This window comes from Hemitrygon akajei, chromosome 7 (genome assembly GCF_048418815.1).
Source record: "Hemitrygon akajei chromosome 7, sHemAka1.3, whole genome shotgun sequence".
NCBI lineage: Eukaryota > Metazoa > Chordata > Chondrichthyes > Myliobatiformes > Dasyatidae > Hemitrygon > Hemitrygon akajei.
In genome coordinates this window covers 99584361-99601295 of record NC_133130.1, presented here as the reverse complement: position 1 = coordinate 99601295, position 16935 = coordinate 99584361, and the positions used below count along the sequence as shown (strand labels likewise).

The 16935-nt window shown below is 39.4% G+C and overlaps 1 protein-coding gene and 1 non-coding gene across 11 annotated transcripts in view; both read left to right on the top strand.

Moving 5' to 3' along the window:
• LOC140730738 (KH domain-containing RNA-binding protein QKI) overlaps nt 1-16935 on the top strand; it is a 548106-nt gene that overhangs the window by 427455 nt on the left and 103716 nt on the right. The gene's annotated exons all lie outside the window — the stretch shown is intronic.
• LOC140731321 (U1 spliceosomal RNA) lies at nt 14903-15066 on the top strand. Its single transcript, XR_012099794.1, has one exon. It is a non-coding gene; the product is annotated as a U1 spliceosomal RNA (small nuclear RNA).

The following is a 16935-nucleotide window of genomic DNA, read 5'->3' as shown; positions in this document are numbered from 1 at the left end:
TAATACTTATGCTTTGCAAACTTACAACAGGGACATGTCTTACTCAAGATATTTATGCCAAGATGTCCACTCTGTTATTTAAGCTTCACACACAAAATGCTGGAGGAACTCAGCAGGCCAGGCAGTGCTTAAGGAAAAGAGAAAACAGTCAACATTTCGGGCGAAGACCCTCCTTTAGGACTAATAACTGCTAATTTTCTCATGTTTATTATGTAAGCTTGTCTAATGATAACGTTTTTAAAGAAAGACTTTGAATCTTTGAGATAGTTCGTGGAAATTATTCAAAAATATGAAAGAAGATACGAGGGCAAGAAGAAAAATGCTGGAGGAACTCAGTAGGTAACGTACAGTCCACATTTTCAATTGAGACCCTTTAATTGAAATGATGTTGGGTCTTGACCAGAAACGTTGACTGTCCACTTCCTTCCACAGATGCTACCAGTCCTGCTGAGTTCCTCTAGCTTTTAACTTTTTGCTCCACATTTCAGCATTAACAGTTTATTTTGTCTTTAAAGCAGATTCAGTCCTGATTATGAAAACATATATAAAATTAGATACCTGCTGTACCTAAAGGAAGCCACTGAGTGTATATTTGTGGTCTTCTGCTGCTGTAACCTATGCACTTCAAGGTATGAGATGTTCTTCTGCACACCACTGTTGCAGTACGTGGTTATTTGAATTACTGTCAGCTTAAGCTAGTCTAGCGATTCTCCTCTGACCTCCCTCATTTTTGCCTACAGAACTGCCACCAACTGAATTTTTGTTTTTTGTGGCATTATCTATAAACTTAGAGACAACTGTGCATGAAAATCCCAAGGAATCAATAGTTTCGGAGGTACTGAAACCACCAACAATCATTCCATGGTCAAAGTCACTTAGATTGCATTTCTTTCTCCTCCAGATATTTGGTCTGAACAACAACTGAACCTCTAGACCATGACTGGCTGATTAGATATTTGCGTTACCGAGCAGATGTACAGGTATACTGTACCTAACAAAAGTACCACTGAAAATATAAAGCTGTTAAACATCTAATTATTTTACAATAATTCAAATAGGTACTTCCACTTGAGAACAATCTGAATTAAAAAGAACGTAAATTTACTTTTATAAAGAAAAAGAGCTTACATCATACAGCTAATTTCGCCACCTTAAGGATTCATAACCAATTAATAGGTATGAAATGCAGTTGATGTTGTAAAGTAGGAAGCAGAGACACACATTAGAGTAAGATCCTTCCAATAGTAATGTAAGACCAAGAGAGATTCACAAAGCATCTCTTGTGTCCTATTCAAAATATCCAAAGTCCTTGGTGGGCAATAAAATACTTTTGAAGTTAAGCTGCTTTAATAATGCAGGAAACATGGCAGTCAGTTTGCTCACAGCAAGCTACCACAAATTAGCTACTTCAGAAATATAAATTGAGTCAAAATATTGGCCTGAACATTGATGATAATTCCACTGTTCTTCAAAACTATGATATAGAATCTTTAACACCCACCTAAAAGCATAGATGCATTCTTAGCTTAACTTCAGCACTTGAGTGTCAGGCAACACCTTATTACACAAAACCCAAGAGTGGTCATGAACCCAAAATCTTCTGATTTAGAACCAAGTGTACACAAGCTGGACTACACCTCCTGCAACAGAACTTGAATACACCTTCCTGGTTGTGAACCATTGTGTTGCTACTTCTGATGGATTCATTTTGACAGTGGGACGGAGGAATCAGTCATCATTTTATTCAAACCTAGAGGAGAAATTTGCATAGTTGGCTTCGGCATCTCCAAATTTAACAGTCAACAATGTTGTCCATGTGGACTTGCATGTAGATCGGCTGAATATGAGCAGTAGATTTTTTCCCTTGGTGAACTGAAGAGATAGTCTGGTCGTTCACCATTATTGAGACAGTTTTATTTTAACTTACATCTTATTTAATAATTTGAAATTATAAATATACATTGTTAGTCTAATCTTTTGGTTTACTACTCTAGTAATTTATTTATTCTACCACTGTCCTTCTGACATGCAAATTTCTCTTAAGTGCTGGACCATAGGTAAATTTATTCTCAATAATAGGTCCCTGAATTAAAATTCCTTTCATTCATTGTACAAAATAAGGAGCAGAATTGAACATTGTGTAAGCCCTGTGCTGACTGTGTTGAGCCAGGTTAACTGAGTAAAGGCTAGTGAAGAATTGTTGATTGATGGTGATTGATTTCAGTCCATTGGTGGAATTAGGAAGTGTACTTTGAAATATTATGGTTGATTTTTCTTTATAGAAGACCAGTGTTATAAATGATAACATAATGGAGACCCCGGAAGGATATTTGGTAGTTTACTTTCAATGAATTTGTATGAAATCTTTCAATGTCTATGGATTATTTGAATTTGACAATAGAAGCATGCGTTATCATGATCTAATCATCTTGGATACATACCGAGAGGTATTCATTTAAGTAGATTGTTTGTCTTATCTAAGTCTGATAACATTTCTGAATAGAAGTCTGTTTTGTTATATACTGTACATAAGAATTCATTCTTGTTTTATTTTACTGTTTGGTTTTATATGATATAATGTATGTAAGTACACACAGGCACACGCACTTGCGCGTGTGCGCGCGCACACACACACACCTGGGGAAGAGGGAAATCTGATAGAAGAGGACAAAAGACCATGGAAGAATGGGAAGGGAGTGGAGCACCAGAGGGAGGATGGGCAGGGAAGGAGATAAGGGGAGAATGGGAAACAGGAATCAGGAATGGTGAAGAAGAGGGCTTAGAGGCAATCCAGATAGTACACAAGGTGTTGCTCTCAATCTGAGTGTGGCCTCATTGCAGCAGTAGAGGGAGGGCATGGACTGAATGGGAAGTAAAATTGAAATGGGTAGCTACCGGGGGGATCCCACTTTTTGTGGTGGGCAGAGCACCCTTTATCTCTTTCGCCAATCAACTTCCCAGCTCTTTACTTCACCCCTTCTCCCTCTCCCGGTTTCACCTATCACCTTTCACCCACCCTCTTACTGAGACCTCCTTTTCATTTCTAGTCCTGATGAAGGGTCTCGTCCCGAAATGTCAACTGTTTGTTCTTTTCCATAAATGCTGCCTGTCTGCTGAGTTCCTCCAGCATCTTGTGTGTTTTGCTTTGGATTTCCAGCATCTGAAGATTTTCTCATGCTTGTCATGGACAGCTTCCACACCACTGTTCCAAGACTATTAAATGCTTCCTATTACAGTTGGATGAATAGTTGACCTCATAATCTACCTCGTTATGCTCTTGCACCTTATTATCTACTTGCATCGCACTTGCTCTGTATCTGCTGTATTTTTTATACATTCTGTTATTATTTTAATGTACTACCTCAATGCACAGTGTAATGATTTGATTTGTATGAACAGTATGTGAGACAAACTTTTCACTGTGTCTTGGTCCATGTGACAATAATAAGCCAATTCCAATTCTTTAGTTGTGGCATTATTTTGTAATTCCTGTAGATACTTAATAGCTTACTTCTTGTGAGACTTGCCATCTTAATCTTATCATTGTTCTGTTACTGTTTCCTGTAAAATCAATACTTAATGCTTCATTTGCTGTTCCAAGATTGTCCTGAATGCTCTGTGGGGAGGAGGGGGAGAGAATTAAACCAATCTTCTCTTTAATAACTAAAATTTCTATTATGTAAAAGACAAGTTGCAGGTAAACTATTTAAGCTTTTTCAGAATTATGTATTAATATCAAGTTAAAGTTATGCATTGGATTAATTTGTGTTACTTGAAATCTTCATTAAGAAATTTCATTTGAAAGTCTCAGCCTTGCCCACAGCTTGGAGTTGATTATCTTGATTACAGATGCCCCCTTGGCAGAAAGAGTGCAGAGAAATTTTACAAGGATGTTGGCAGGACTTAAGGAAAGGTTCAGTAGTTTAGAACTTTATTCCCTAGAGTGCAGAAGAATGAGGGAAAATTTGACTGAGGTACACAAAATTATGTCTGCATAGATACGTATATTAAATGCAAGCAGGCTTTTTCCACTGAGGTTAAATTAGATGTCATGAGGGTGAACTGCTTCACTCAGATGGTGGTGAGAACGTGGATCAAACTGCCAGCGGAAGTGGTGGATTCAGGTTTGTTTTCAATGTTTAAGACGTATTTGGATAGGTCATTGGATGCGAGGGGTATGGAAGGCTATGGTCCAGGCACAGGTCGATGGTACTAAGCAGATTAACAGTTCAGCAAGGACAAGATGGGCCAGCGGGCCTGTTTCTGTTCAGTAGTGTTCTTAGACTCTGTGACTCGAGAAAGCAAATCAGACAAACTGAACATGTAGTGCATCTAATTTTCTATTCATAAGTATCATTCCATTATCTTAATTGAGGGAGTGTAATTTTTCTTCATATTGCTTTTGCTTAGAATTTTAAATTATTTAACAGAATATCCAGAGGCAAAACAAAATCTTTTTTTCAAATAACTATTTTTGCCCAATTACATTAAAAACAAAAACAAATTGTTTCAATATTTGAAAATAAATAAAGCAGGATAAAGAAATGTGACAAGAGAAATGTTTCTAGTGACCAGGCCGCAGGTCATTGTTGAAACTAGGTTAAGGGAAATAATAAACTGCTTGAAAGCAGAGGAAGCAAGTCTGAACAAAAGTATAACTTGGTAAAGTAAGCGTGTTCACCTATTACTCAAAAGATAGGAGTCTATTTGGGGTAGATAAACATATGATCTTGGTATCACTAAAGGACTCAAGACCAGAAAATATGCAAATCAAATGAGAGTTTAGTTGGAGAGAATCGAAATGTAGAAAAGTTATCCTAAAACTGTTTTGTATTTTGGTTAGATCAGATGAAGTTGTGGCATACAGTTCTAGTTACCATATGATAGAAAGGATAAAGAAACTAGAATGAGTTAAAAGCATTATTAGGAACACAACAGTGTACATTGTCAGGAAAGGATGAAGTCTTCTGAGAAAAGGAGTCTCAAAGTTGACTTGATACAGATAGTAAAGTGAATGAAGGATATTTCCACTTGTGGAGAAATAAACACTACAAATACCTACCATCACAACAGTCACCAAGAAATCCAATAGGGAACCTGGAAGAAACCACTTTATCAAAGAGTGGTGAGAATGCGGAGATTGCCACCACAGGATATAGTTGGGTAGATTTAAGGGGAGGCTGGATAAGCATATGAGGGAGAGATAAGGAAAGGTAATGAATTATTTAAATGAACAAAAATGCTTAATCAAACAGTATATTTACAATATAACCATATAACAATTACAGCACGGAAACAGGCCATCTCAGCCCTTCTAGTCTGTGCCGAACGCTTACTCTCACCTAGTCCCACTGACCAGCACTCAGCCCATAACCCTCCATTCCTTTCCTGATATATTACTCAGGTATTACTGAAATATTACATAGACAACACAGACAAAAAGATGCAATGATGCCCTCAAAACCTCCTTTAAGAAATGTGATAACTCCACTGATTCTTGGAAATCCCTGGCCTGACCAATCAAAATGAGAAAAGGAAATTGGATTGGATTTAGAATCTCAAGCCTGTGCATTGGAAGCCCCCTGAAGCTTTGTGTGACAGAAGGAGCACACAACCTCACAAGCAATCCACCAACAGGTACCTTCACACCCATCCATGGAAGAGTCTGCAATTCCACATTGTCCTCATCAGAAGTCTCACAACCCATAAAATCAGTATTAAAATAAGTCATCCTTGATTCCAAGGGGACTGCCTGAGAAGATGATTTAAGAAATGGACAGTCTTCCAGTGCTTTGAAATGAAAATAAGATTCTATCAACATAAAGAATCTGAGTTGCCTTAAACCTGCTATTTCAGTTATTCATTCTTTTATAATTTGTAACATTTATTCACAACCAAATTCAGATGACACTCAGAACTTCTGCTGATGTTGATGAATTGCAGAATGCTCATCCTCTGACCAGTTCTTATAACTACATGGCCCCCAGGACTGATTTTGGGATGTGGTAATCGTAATGATTATCGTGATAATCGTAATCGTAAAGATCATTGAGAACTGGATAGATTCTCTTATTTGAAAAGGGCCATTGCCCAGTTAAACATTAGTAATCATGTTTTGAACTTCTGTAGATTGGCACAGGTTGCTATATTATCTGTGGAAGTGAAATTGGGACTGAAACCTTCAGTTATCACAAACATCTTTCCTTCTAATACAATTGAGAGAGTGCATTAATAAAACAACTAAGTGGTTTGGCCTAAGCCACTGCCATAAATAACTACTACTGCAACATACTGAGAATCAATCATTTTTCTTGGGAATCCATAATCGATTTCCTACTTGTGTGGCATGGCTATAGCCATGGAAATGTTTTTACCAACAACGCTCATTAACAACGTTTACTACAGCCCTTTGGTGCCTTATAAGGGTTTGTTCTTCAAGGAAGTATAGTATTTCTGTAACCTAAGCAAATCACCGTCCTTGAATCTGACTGAAAAATTGTTGCACAAGCAAAAAGGAATTGCATTCTTCAGTGACTTAGTTTGCGGGAAAGTGTAAAGCTGAGCATTGTGAAAACAGCTTTTTTATGTTGCTGAGCTATCTGGTTTAACAAAACAAAAGAAAGAAAGAAGCAAAAGTAATCTGTGATTTTACAGAAAATAATTGTGTAGATAGAATAATTTGCCTTGACATTACAGGCTTCCAACAGGTCAAAAGGATTATTTCATTCATACAGGATGCTTAGAAATATTGTGCAGCTATTGACTGAAAGGAAAGTTTCGGTTTATCAAAACACAATGTTGATTTTCTTTTATAATTAAATGTCTTAAATGTTAATTCATTAAGACTAAATAGGGTAAAGAAGCTTTCAATAGGAAAGGGAAATGAATTTACTTTGGCTTGCTTCTTATAGCTTATGCATTATATTCTTGTTCAATAATTATAAAATATAGAGAATAATTGCTTATCAAAACAGAAAATGCTGGAAGTAGGTCAAACAATGTCTGAAGAGAGAGAAAAAGGGTTAAGATTTCAGGTTGATGACCTTTGATCAGAACTAGTAAAAGTCAGAAATCTATTGTGTTATAAGTTGCAAAAATGGGAGACCATAAAACATATTAGCAGAATTAGGCCATTTGGCCCATCGATTCTATCATGTTTGATTTATTACTGTTCTCAACCCCATTTGGCTGCCTTTTTCCCGTAACCTTTGATATTCTTACTAATTGAGAACCTATCAACCTCCGTTTTATATACTTCAGTACTCATTATGAAAAAGGATCTTGGTGATTATAGTGATGACTTGCAGTGGACTGAAAAGCTTGAGCATGTGGATATTAAGTAAGAGGATGTGCTGGAGATCTTGGAAAGCATCAAGTTGGATAAGTTGCCAGGACAGGATGAGATGTACCCCAGGCTACTGTGGGAGGCAAGGGAGGAGATTGTTGGTCTTTGCATCATCAATCAAGACGGGAGAGGTTCCGGAGGACTGGAGGGTTGCGGATGTTGTTCCCTTATTCAAGAAAGGGAGTAGAGATAGCCCAGAAAATTATAGACCAGTGAGTCTTACTTCAGTGGTTGGTAAGTTATAACCATATAGCCATATAACAATTACAGCACGGAAACAGGCCATCTCAGCCCTTTTAGTCCGTGCCAAATGCTTACCCTCACCTAGTCCCACCTACCTGCTCTCAGCCCATAACCCTCCATTCCTTTCCTGTCCATATACCTATCCAATTTTTTTTAAGCGACAAAATCAAACCTGCCTCTACCACTTCTACTGGAAGCTCGTTCCACACAGCTATCACTCTCTGAGTAAAGAAGTTCCCCCTCGTGTTACCCCTAAACCTTTGCCCCTTAACTCTCAACTCGTGTCCTCTTGTTTGAATCTCCCCTGCTCTCAATGGAAAAAGCCTATCCACGTCAATTCTATCTATACCCCTCATAATTTTAAATACCTCTATCAAGTCCCCCCTCAACCTTCTACGCTCCAAAGAATAAAGACCTAACTTGTTCAATCTTTCTTTGTAACTTAGGTGCTGAAACCCAGGCAACATTCTAGTAAATCTTCTCTGTACTCTCTCTATTTTGTTCACATCTTTTGTATAATTTGGTGACCAGAACTGTACACAGTACTCCAAATTTGGCCTCACCAGTGCCTTGTATAATTTTAACATTACATCCCAACTCCTATACTCAATGCTCTGATTTATAAAGGCCAGCATACCAAAAGCTTTCTTTACCACCCTATCCACATGAGATTCCATCTTCAGGGAACTATGCACCATTATTCCTAGATCACTCTGTTCTACTGCATTCTTCAGTGCCCTACCATTTACCATGTATTTCCTATTTTGATTAGTCCTACCAAAATGTATCTCCTCACACTTAGCAGCATTAAACTCCATCTGCCATCTTTTAGCCCACTCTTCTAACTGGCCTAAATCTCTCTGCATGTTTTGAAAACCTACTTCGTTATCCACAACGCAACCTATCTTAGTATCATCTGCATACTTACTAATCCAATTTACCGCCCCATCATCCAAATCATTAATGTATATGACAAACAACATTGGATCAAGTACAGATCCCTGAGGCACACCACTAGTCACCGGCCTCCAATCTGACAAACAGTTATCCACCACTACTCTCTGGCATCTCCCATCCAGCCACTGTTGAATCCATTTTACTACTTCAATATTAATACCTAACGATTGAACTTTCCTAACTAACTTTCCGTGTGGAACTCTGTCAAAGGCCTTACTGAAGTCCATATAGATAACATCCACTGCTTTACCCTCGTCAACTTTCCTAGTAACCTCTTCAAAACATTCAGTAAGATTTGTCAAACATGACCTTCCACGCACAAATCCATGTTGACTGTTCCTAATCAGACCCTGTCTATCCAGAAATTATATATACCATCTCTAAGAATACTTTCCATTAATTTACCCACCAAGTTGATGGAGAAGATCCTGAGAGGCAGGATTTATGAACATTTGGAGAGGTATAATATGATCAGCATGGTTTTGTCAAGGGCAGGTCGTGCCTTACGACCCTGATTGAATTTTTTGAGGATGTGTCTAAACACATTGATGAAGGAAGAGCAGTAGATGTAGTGTATATAGATTTCAGCAAGGCATTTGATAAGGTACCCCATGCAAGGCTTATTGAGAAAGTAAGGAGGCATGGGATCCAAGGGGACATTGCTTTGTGGATCCAGAACTGGCTTGCCCACAGAAGGCAGAGTCATTGTAGGCGGATCATATTCTGCATGGAGGTTGGTGACCAGTGGTGTGCCTTGGGTATCTGTTCTGGGACCCTTACTCTTCATGATTTTTATAAATAACCTGGATGAGGAAGTGGTAAGTTTGCTGATGACACAAAGTTTGGAGGTGTTGTGGATAGTGTGGAGGGCTGTCAGAGGTTACAGCAGGACATTTAACACTTGAAAAAAAGTTGGAAATTATAAACAGGGCTGCATCAGGTGAAGGTAACACAGGTAACACTTCGGCCTGGGTGAGTCCACAATCAGAAACATAAAGAAAAATGCTGTGAAAATAAAAAGTGCAGTGATTGATTCACAACAAGTGTCTTCAAAGATTGTTACCAAAGTGTGTAACCCGATTACAGACAGACAGACATACTTTATTGATCCCGAGGGAAACTGGGTTTCGTTACAAAAATGTGACAAAAATCATGACAAAAATGGAGAAAATGTTGAGTTTGTACATTGAGCATGAAACAAAGAAAAAATCAACACTTAGTTCCGATCATCTTCGTGTGAAAGCTTTGGAAATTTATGGCTGCCTTTGTTCAGAGGCTAGTGAGAAGTGCCAAGTGATATTGTTGGCTTTAATGTAAGTAGGGGATGGTTTTCTAAGTTTGTTAATCATCACAGGCTTCACAACTTAGCCGTGCATGGTGAGCAAGCTAGTGCTGACTGCGAAGCTGCTGAACACTACGCTGTGCAGTTGCAGGCTATGATAGCTGAGTTAGGCATCACACCAAAGCAGGTGTTTAATGCAGATGAGACTGGGCTTATCTGGGAGCATATGCCGAAACGCACTTACATAAGTAAGGATGAAAAAACTGCATCAGGTTACAAGGCAGCAAAGGATAGGTTGACTTTGCTTATGTGCTCTAATGCCGAAGGAGACTGTAAGATGAAGCCTCTCTTACTTTACCATTCACTAAACCTCCATGCTCTTAAGGGTTTTGAGTACTGCACCCATCCTAGTATGTTAACTTTCTATGATTTATTACGTTGAATATTCCCTTAAATTGATGAAATATAATATGAATGTTGCCCTGTGGTACTGTTTTTGTGTTGTATTGGTATGAAAATGTGAATAAATTACAGATAAAACATATTTAGGAAGCCCTCCAGAATGCATCCCTTTTTCTCTATTTAAATAATTATTCACATTATGTGTCGACTGTGAGGAATGTATCCCCCACATATAACGAGGATAGGGTGAAGAATGAAGAATGAGGTTAGGGAAGAAGGAGGGAAAAATCTGGAACTGCAGGATACAATTCAGGGCAACTTGATATTGACACTATATTGGAGCTAATTCTATACTTGGAAAATTAAGTGGTACAGCATTACATATTTGTGTTAGATTAGCAACTATAGTCAATTGAGCATGAAGAATAATTAATTAATATCCTTTTTAGTATTAATTATTATGCTTGGAAGATACAATACGAAAGGGAAACAATAGCCATGTCAAGAACAATATCTTGATGTTTGCAATATGATCTTTGCATAGCTTATAAATTGATTGCTTAGTTCATTATTTTTTACAATGTGCTATGTTTCATTGTTTTGGTGCTGTGTAGTAAGTGATGTTAAGATTTTAAAAAAACATTGACTATAAGTTGAGGCATGATGTGGTGCAAGGGACTTTCAATTGAGCAAACTTGCTGCAAATTCCCTTTTGAAAAGTGTAGTCTCAACAATACAGGCAGTCAAAATGTAACTATTAGAATGACTACAGGCAGTTTATTCCCTGCAAAGTCATACATTAGAAAACAGCTGGAGAATCAATGCAGTGCAGCTAGCAAGTAGCATTTATTCTGGGATCCTGAACTTGCTGGTATTGTTCCTGATGTTAGCATTTAGGCATGGCACAATCCATGTTTCTCAGCAACCTCTGAGCCAGGGTTCTTTTTGCAATGTTCTATATAAGAATTCACTGTTCTAGTAACAATTTTTTGCTAAGAATTTGCATGAATTGTTTGATTCAAACTGTAATCTAAATTTTTAATATTTTGGCTGAATATGTAAAATATCTTGACTCATGCTGTTTGCAGATAATATTTAAATTACACATGGTGGATCATTTAGGTTTTACTACATGACAAACATTAGAATTAAAATCAAGTTTATTATCACTGGCATTTATTGTGAAATTTTTTAACTTAGCAGTAGTAATCCAGTGCAATGCATGATAATATAGAAATAAATAAATTACAGTAAGTATCTATATGTATATCAAATAGATATTGAATTGTATGTGGCCTATCAGTGGCGTCAACAGAGCTCTATCGAGAGAGATTTCTCACAGGTCGGCAGCAGTTATTTAAAAAGGGAGCTTTGAGAGTGTTTGTCCATTGTTCATGGCCTAAGAGCGGCATTAACAGAGCACTATGAACTAAATAAAAGTACAGAAGGGATAAGCGGAGCAGCCATTATCAGGGAGACCATTGTCAGGTGTAGGCCAGTGGCAAGAGTAGAAGCAATAGTCTGGCTCAAAAGAGGCTTTGGCTCGGAAGAGGCACTGGCTCTGTGTGAAGCATCTGTTAAGATTTCCTTTTTGGCTTTTTTCTCTCTCTTTCTGTACCATTTAAATGGCTGTGCTGTGCTCTTCATACCGGATGTTGGAGAACTCAGAGACCCAGAGTCTCCCAGGGAACTACATCTGCGTGAAGTGCATCTGGCTGCAGCCCCTTGAAGACCATGTTAGGGACCTCGAGCAGCAACTGGATGAGCTTTGGCTTGTAAGGGAGAGCAAGGATATAACTGATCTAAGTTACAGGAAGTAGTTACCCCGCAGTTGTAGAAGGTGAGTAGCCGGATGACTGTCAAGAGAAATGGAAATAGTCAGTGTGAGCTGTGGCCATTACTGAATTGTGGCTGAAGGATGGTTATAGTTGGAGCTGAATGTCCAAGGTTACACATTATATTGGAGGGATAGGAAGGTAGGCAGAGGGGGTGGTATGGCTGTGCTGGTAAAGAATGGCATCAAATCAGTAGAAAGATGTGACATAGGATTGGAAGATGTTGAATCCTTGTGGGTTGAGTTCAGAAACTGCAAGGATAAATGGACATTGATGGCAGTTATATACAGGCCTCCCAACAGTGGCTGGGAGGTGGACCAAAGGTTGTAATAAGAAATAGAAAAGGCAAGTCAAAGGGGCAATGTTATGGTAGTGATGGGAGACTTTAACATGCAGGTTGATTGGGAAAATCATGGATTTCAAGAGACTGAGTTTGTTGAATGACTAGGAGATAGCTTTTCAGAGCAGTTTGTCATTGAGCCTACTAGGGGATCAGCTATACTGGATTGGGGGTTATGTAATGAACCGGAGGCGATTAGGGAGGCGATTGTGTTCAACTTGGAATTTAACAGGGAGAAAGTAAAGTCTAATGTAGCAGTATTTCAGTGGAGTAAGGGAAATTACAGTGGTATGAGAGAGGAGTTGGCCAAAGTAAATTGGAAGGAACTACTGGCAGGGATGTCAGCAGAGCAGCAACAGTATGTTTTCTGGGAAAAATGAGGCAGGTGCAGGACATGTGTATTCCAAAAATGAAGAAATACTCAAATGGTAAAATAGCACAACCGTGGCTGACAAGGGAAGTCAAAGCTATTGTAAAAGCAAAAGAAAGGACATACAACAAAGCAAAAATTAGTGGGAAGATGGAGGATTGGGAAGTTTTTAAAAACCTACAGAGAGCAACTAAAAAAATCATTAGAAGGGAAAAGATGAAGCTTTAAGAAAAGCTAGCAAATAATATCAAAGAGGAGTGTAAAAGTTTTTTCAAGTATGTTAAAAATGAAAGAGAAATGAAAATGGATATAGGTCCACTACAAAATGATGCAAAAGAAATAATAACCGGGGGACAAAGAGATGGCTGATGAAGTAAAAGAGTACTTTGCATCAGTCTTCACTGTGGAAGACACTAGTAGTATGCCTGACATTGTAGTGTGTGAAGGAAAAGAAGTGGGTGCAGTTACTGTTACAAGAGAGAAGGTGCTCAGAAAGCTGAAAGACCTAAAGGTACATAAATCACCTGGACCAGAGGAACTGCACCCCCGGGTTCTGAAAGAGGTAGAAGGAGATTGTCTCGGCCCGAAACGTCGACAGCGCTTCTCCCTATAGATGCTGCCTGGCCTGCTGCGTTCCACCAGCATTCTGTGTGTGTTGTTGTTAGAAGGAGATTGTGGTGGCATTAGAAATGATCTTTCAAAAATCATTGGACTCTGGCATGTTGTCAGAGAACTGGAAAATTGCAAATGTTACTCTCCTCTTTAAGAAAGAAGGAAGGTAGCAGAAAGGAAATTATAGACCAGTTAGCCTGACCTCAGTGTTGGGAAGATGTTAGAGTCAGTTGTTCAGGATGAGGTGATGGAGTACTTGGTGATACAGGATAAGATAGTACAAAGTCACCATGGTTTCCTTCAGGGAAAATCCTGCCTGACCAACTTGTTGGAATTCTTTGAGGACATTACAAGTAGGATATATAATGGGGATACAGTGGATATTGCATATTTGGGCTTTCAGAAGCCCAAGGTGACACACATGAGGCTGCTTACCAAGTTAGGAGCCCATGATATTACTGGAAAGTTACTGACATGGTTACAGCATTGGCTGATTGGTAGCAGGCAGCAAGTGGGAATAAAATAATCCTTTTCTGGTTGGCTGCCAGTGACTAGTGGTGTTCCGCAGGAGTCGGTGTTGGGACCACTTCTTTTTATGCTGTACATTATGTAAATGATTTAGATGATGGAATAGGTGGCTTTGTTGCTAAGTTTGCAGATGATATGAAGATTGATAGAGGGGCAGGTAATGTGAAGAAACAGGTAGGATGCAGAAGGACTTAGACAGATTAGGAGAATGGGCAAGAAAGTGGCAAATGAAATTCAATGTTGGAAAATGCATGGTTATGCACTTTGGTAATAGAAATAAATGTGCGGACTGTTTTCTGAACGGGGAGAAAATCCAGGAATCTGAGAAGAAGAGGGACTTGGGAGTTCTTGTAGAGAACACCCTGAAGGTTAACTTGCAGGTTAAGTTGGTGGTGAGGAAGGCAAATGCCATGTTATCTTTCATTTCAAGAGGTCTAGAATACAAGAGCAAGGATGTAATGCTGTGGCTTTATAAGGCACTGGTGAGGCCTCACCTTGAGTGTTGTGAACAGCTTTGGGCCCCTCATCTTAAAAAAAAATGTGCTGGCATTGGAGAGGGTCCAGAAGAGGTCCACAAGGATGATTCCAGGAATGAAGAAGTTAGCAAACAAGGGGAGTTTGATGGCTGTGGGTCTATAATTGCTAGAATTCAGAAGGATGAGGAGGGATCTCATTGAAACCTTTCAAATGGTGAAAGGCCTAGACAGAGTAGATGTGATAAGGATTTTCCCATGGTGGGAGAGTCCAGGACAAGATAGAGGATAGAGATGCAAAGAAATTTCTTTAGCCAAAGGGTGGTGGATATTTGGAATTTGTTGCCACGTGCAGCTGTGGAGGCCAGGTCATGGGTGTACTTAAGGCAGAGATTGATAGGTTCTTGATTGGACATGGCATCAAAGGTTACGGGGAGAAGGCCGGGAACTGGGGTTGAGGAGGAGATAGATAAAAAGGATCAGCCATGATTGAATGCGGAGAAGACTCGATGGGCATACTTACCTGGCAGGGAACTGTCGGTGATCAGGAGGGCCGAGGTTCCAGGATGAGGCTATCCCTTTGCACTCCGGGTGTGCTGACGCCTGCTATGTCCCCAAATGTGGGATACTCGACTGCAAAATTTGTGGTAGTGGGGGACTGCATTCGCGCTCTCCCCTAAAAAAAAAGACTTAATGGGCCAGACGCCCTAATTCTGCTCCTATGTCTTACGGTCCTATAGATTAAAAATAGTGCAAAAACAAATAATATGTATTTTTAAAAAGTGAGATAGTGTTCATGGATTCAGTGTCCATTTAGGAATCATATCGCAGAGGGGAGCTCCCATACCAGACAGTGATGCAGCTTGTCAGAATGCTCTGCACTGTACATCTATAGAAGCTTTTGAGTGTTTTAGTTGACAAACCAAATCTATTCAAACTCTTAATGAAATATAGCTGCTGTCTTGCCTTTTTTATAGCTGCATCAATATCCAGGTTAGATCCTCAGAGATCTTGACACCCAGAAACTTGAAATTGCTCACTCTCTCCACTTCTGGTCCCTCTATGAGGATCGGTTCTTGTTTCCTCGTCTTACCTTTCCTGAAGTCCACAATCAGCTCTTCTGTCTAACTGGCAAAGTTGTTGCTGCGACACCCCTCAACTAGCTGGTATTCTTGTTTTTGTATGCCCTCTCATCTCCTTCTGAGCCTCTACTAACAATGGCTATATCATCAGCAAATTTATAGATGGTATTTGAGCTGTACCTAGCCTTACAGTCATGGGTATAGAGAGAGTAGAGTACACACTCCTGAAATGCACCAATGTTGATCATCAGCAAGGAGGAGATTTTATCACTATTCCACACAGATTGTGGTCTTCTGGTTAGGAAGTTGAGGATCTAATTACAGAGGGAGGTACAGAGGCCCAGATTTTATAACTTATCAATCAGGATTGTGGGAATGTTGGTATTAAATGCTGAGCTATAGTCAATGAACAGCATACTGACCTAGGTGTGTGTATTGTCCAGGTGATCTAAGGCCATGTGAAGAGCCATTGAGGTTGTGTCTGCCGTAGACCTATTGTGGCTATACGCAAATTGCAATGGGTTCTTTGTTAAGTTATTCAAGATTAATTCTTCACTTCTTTATTCAAGATTCAAGATTGTTTAATGTCATTTCCAGTACACAAATAAAGGAAAACAAGATCATTGTTACTCTGGATAAGATACAGCACAAAAAGAAACACAAGGTAAAGAACACAATAATAAAAAGACCACAATAAATATAAATACATCAGATAGATTGGATGCATAGATTGATTGTATGCCCATAAAGTGACTCTAGTCACAGAATGTCTGTATATAAGGTGACACCCACCAGTAAACAATAAAGTAATGTTGGTGGGGGTGTGGAGGGGTGAGTTAGTGGATGGAGGCATTGATCAGCCTTATTGCTTGGGGAAATTAACTGTTTTTGACAGATGTTCCTGGCATGGATGCTACGTAGCCTCCTCCCTAATGGGATTGAGTCAGACAGTCCATGAGCAGGGTGGTTCAGATGTTACAGGATGTTGCTGGTGTTTTCTGGCACCTTTTTGTATATATCTTCTTGATGGAAGATAGGTTGGTGCTGGTGAAACATTGGGCAGTTTTGACCACTTGTTGTAGAGTAGTGGTCGCCAACCCATTGATCGCGATCGACTGGTTGATCTTTGAGACTTTCCCAGTAGATCCCGAGAAAAAAAAAAGAAAAATTAATACACAAGTACTGTTGAGAGATTGTTTCTGGGTTGCGGGGTTTTAGTTCCGTTCTTTTTGCCCAGTGCGCATGTGTGTAGCTCCCCCGCCACGCAGTACAGTGTACTTCAGTGGTTCACAACCACCGGGCCATGAGGAAATGATATGAGTCAGCTGCACCTTTCCTCATTCCCTGTCATGCCCACCGTTGAACTTGAATACACATGAGGTCATTACCCAAGCGCGTCAGGGATCACTGGTTGACCTCAGGTAACCGACCACCTCACGCGGCTGGCAGGAAGTGCCGTTGCTACT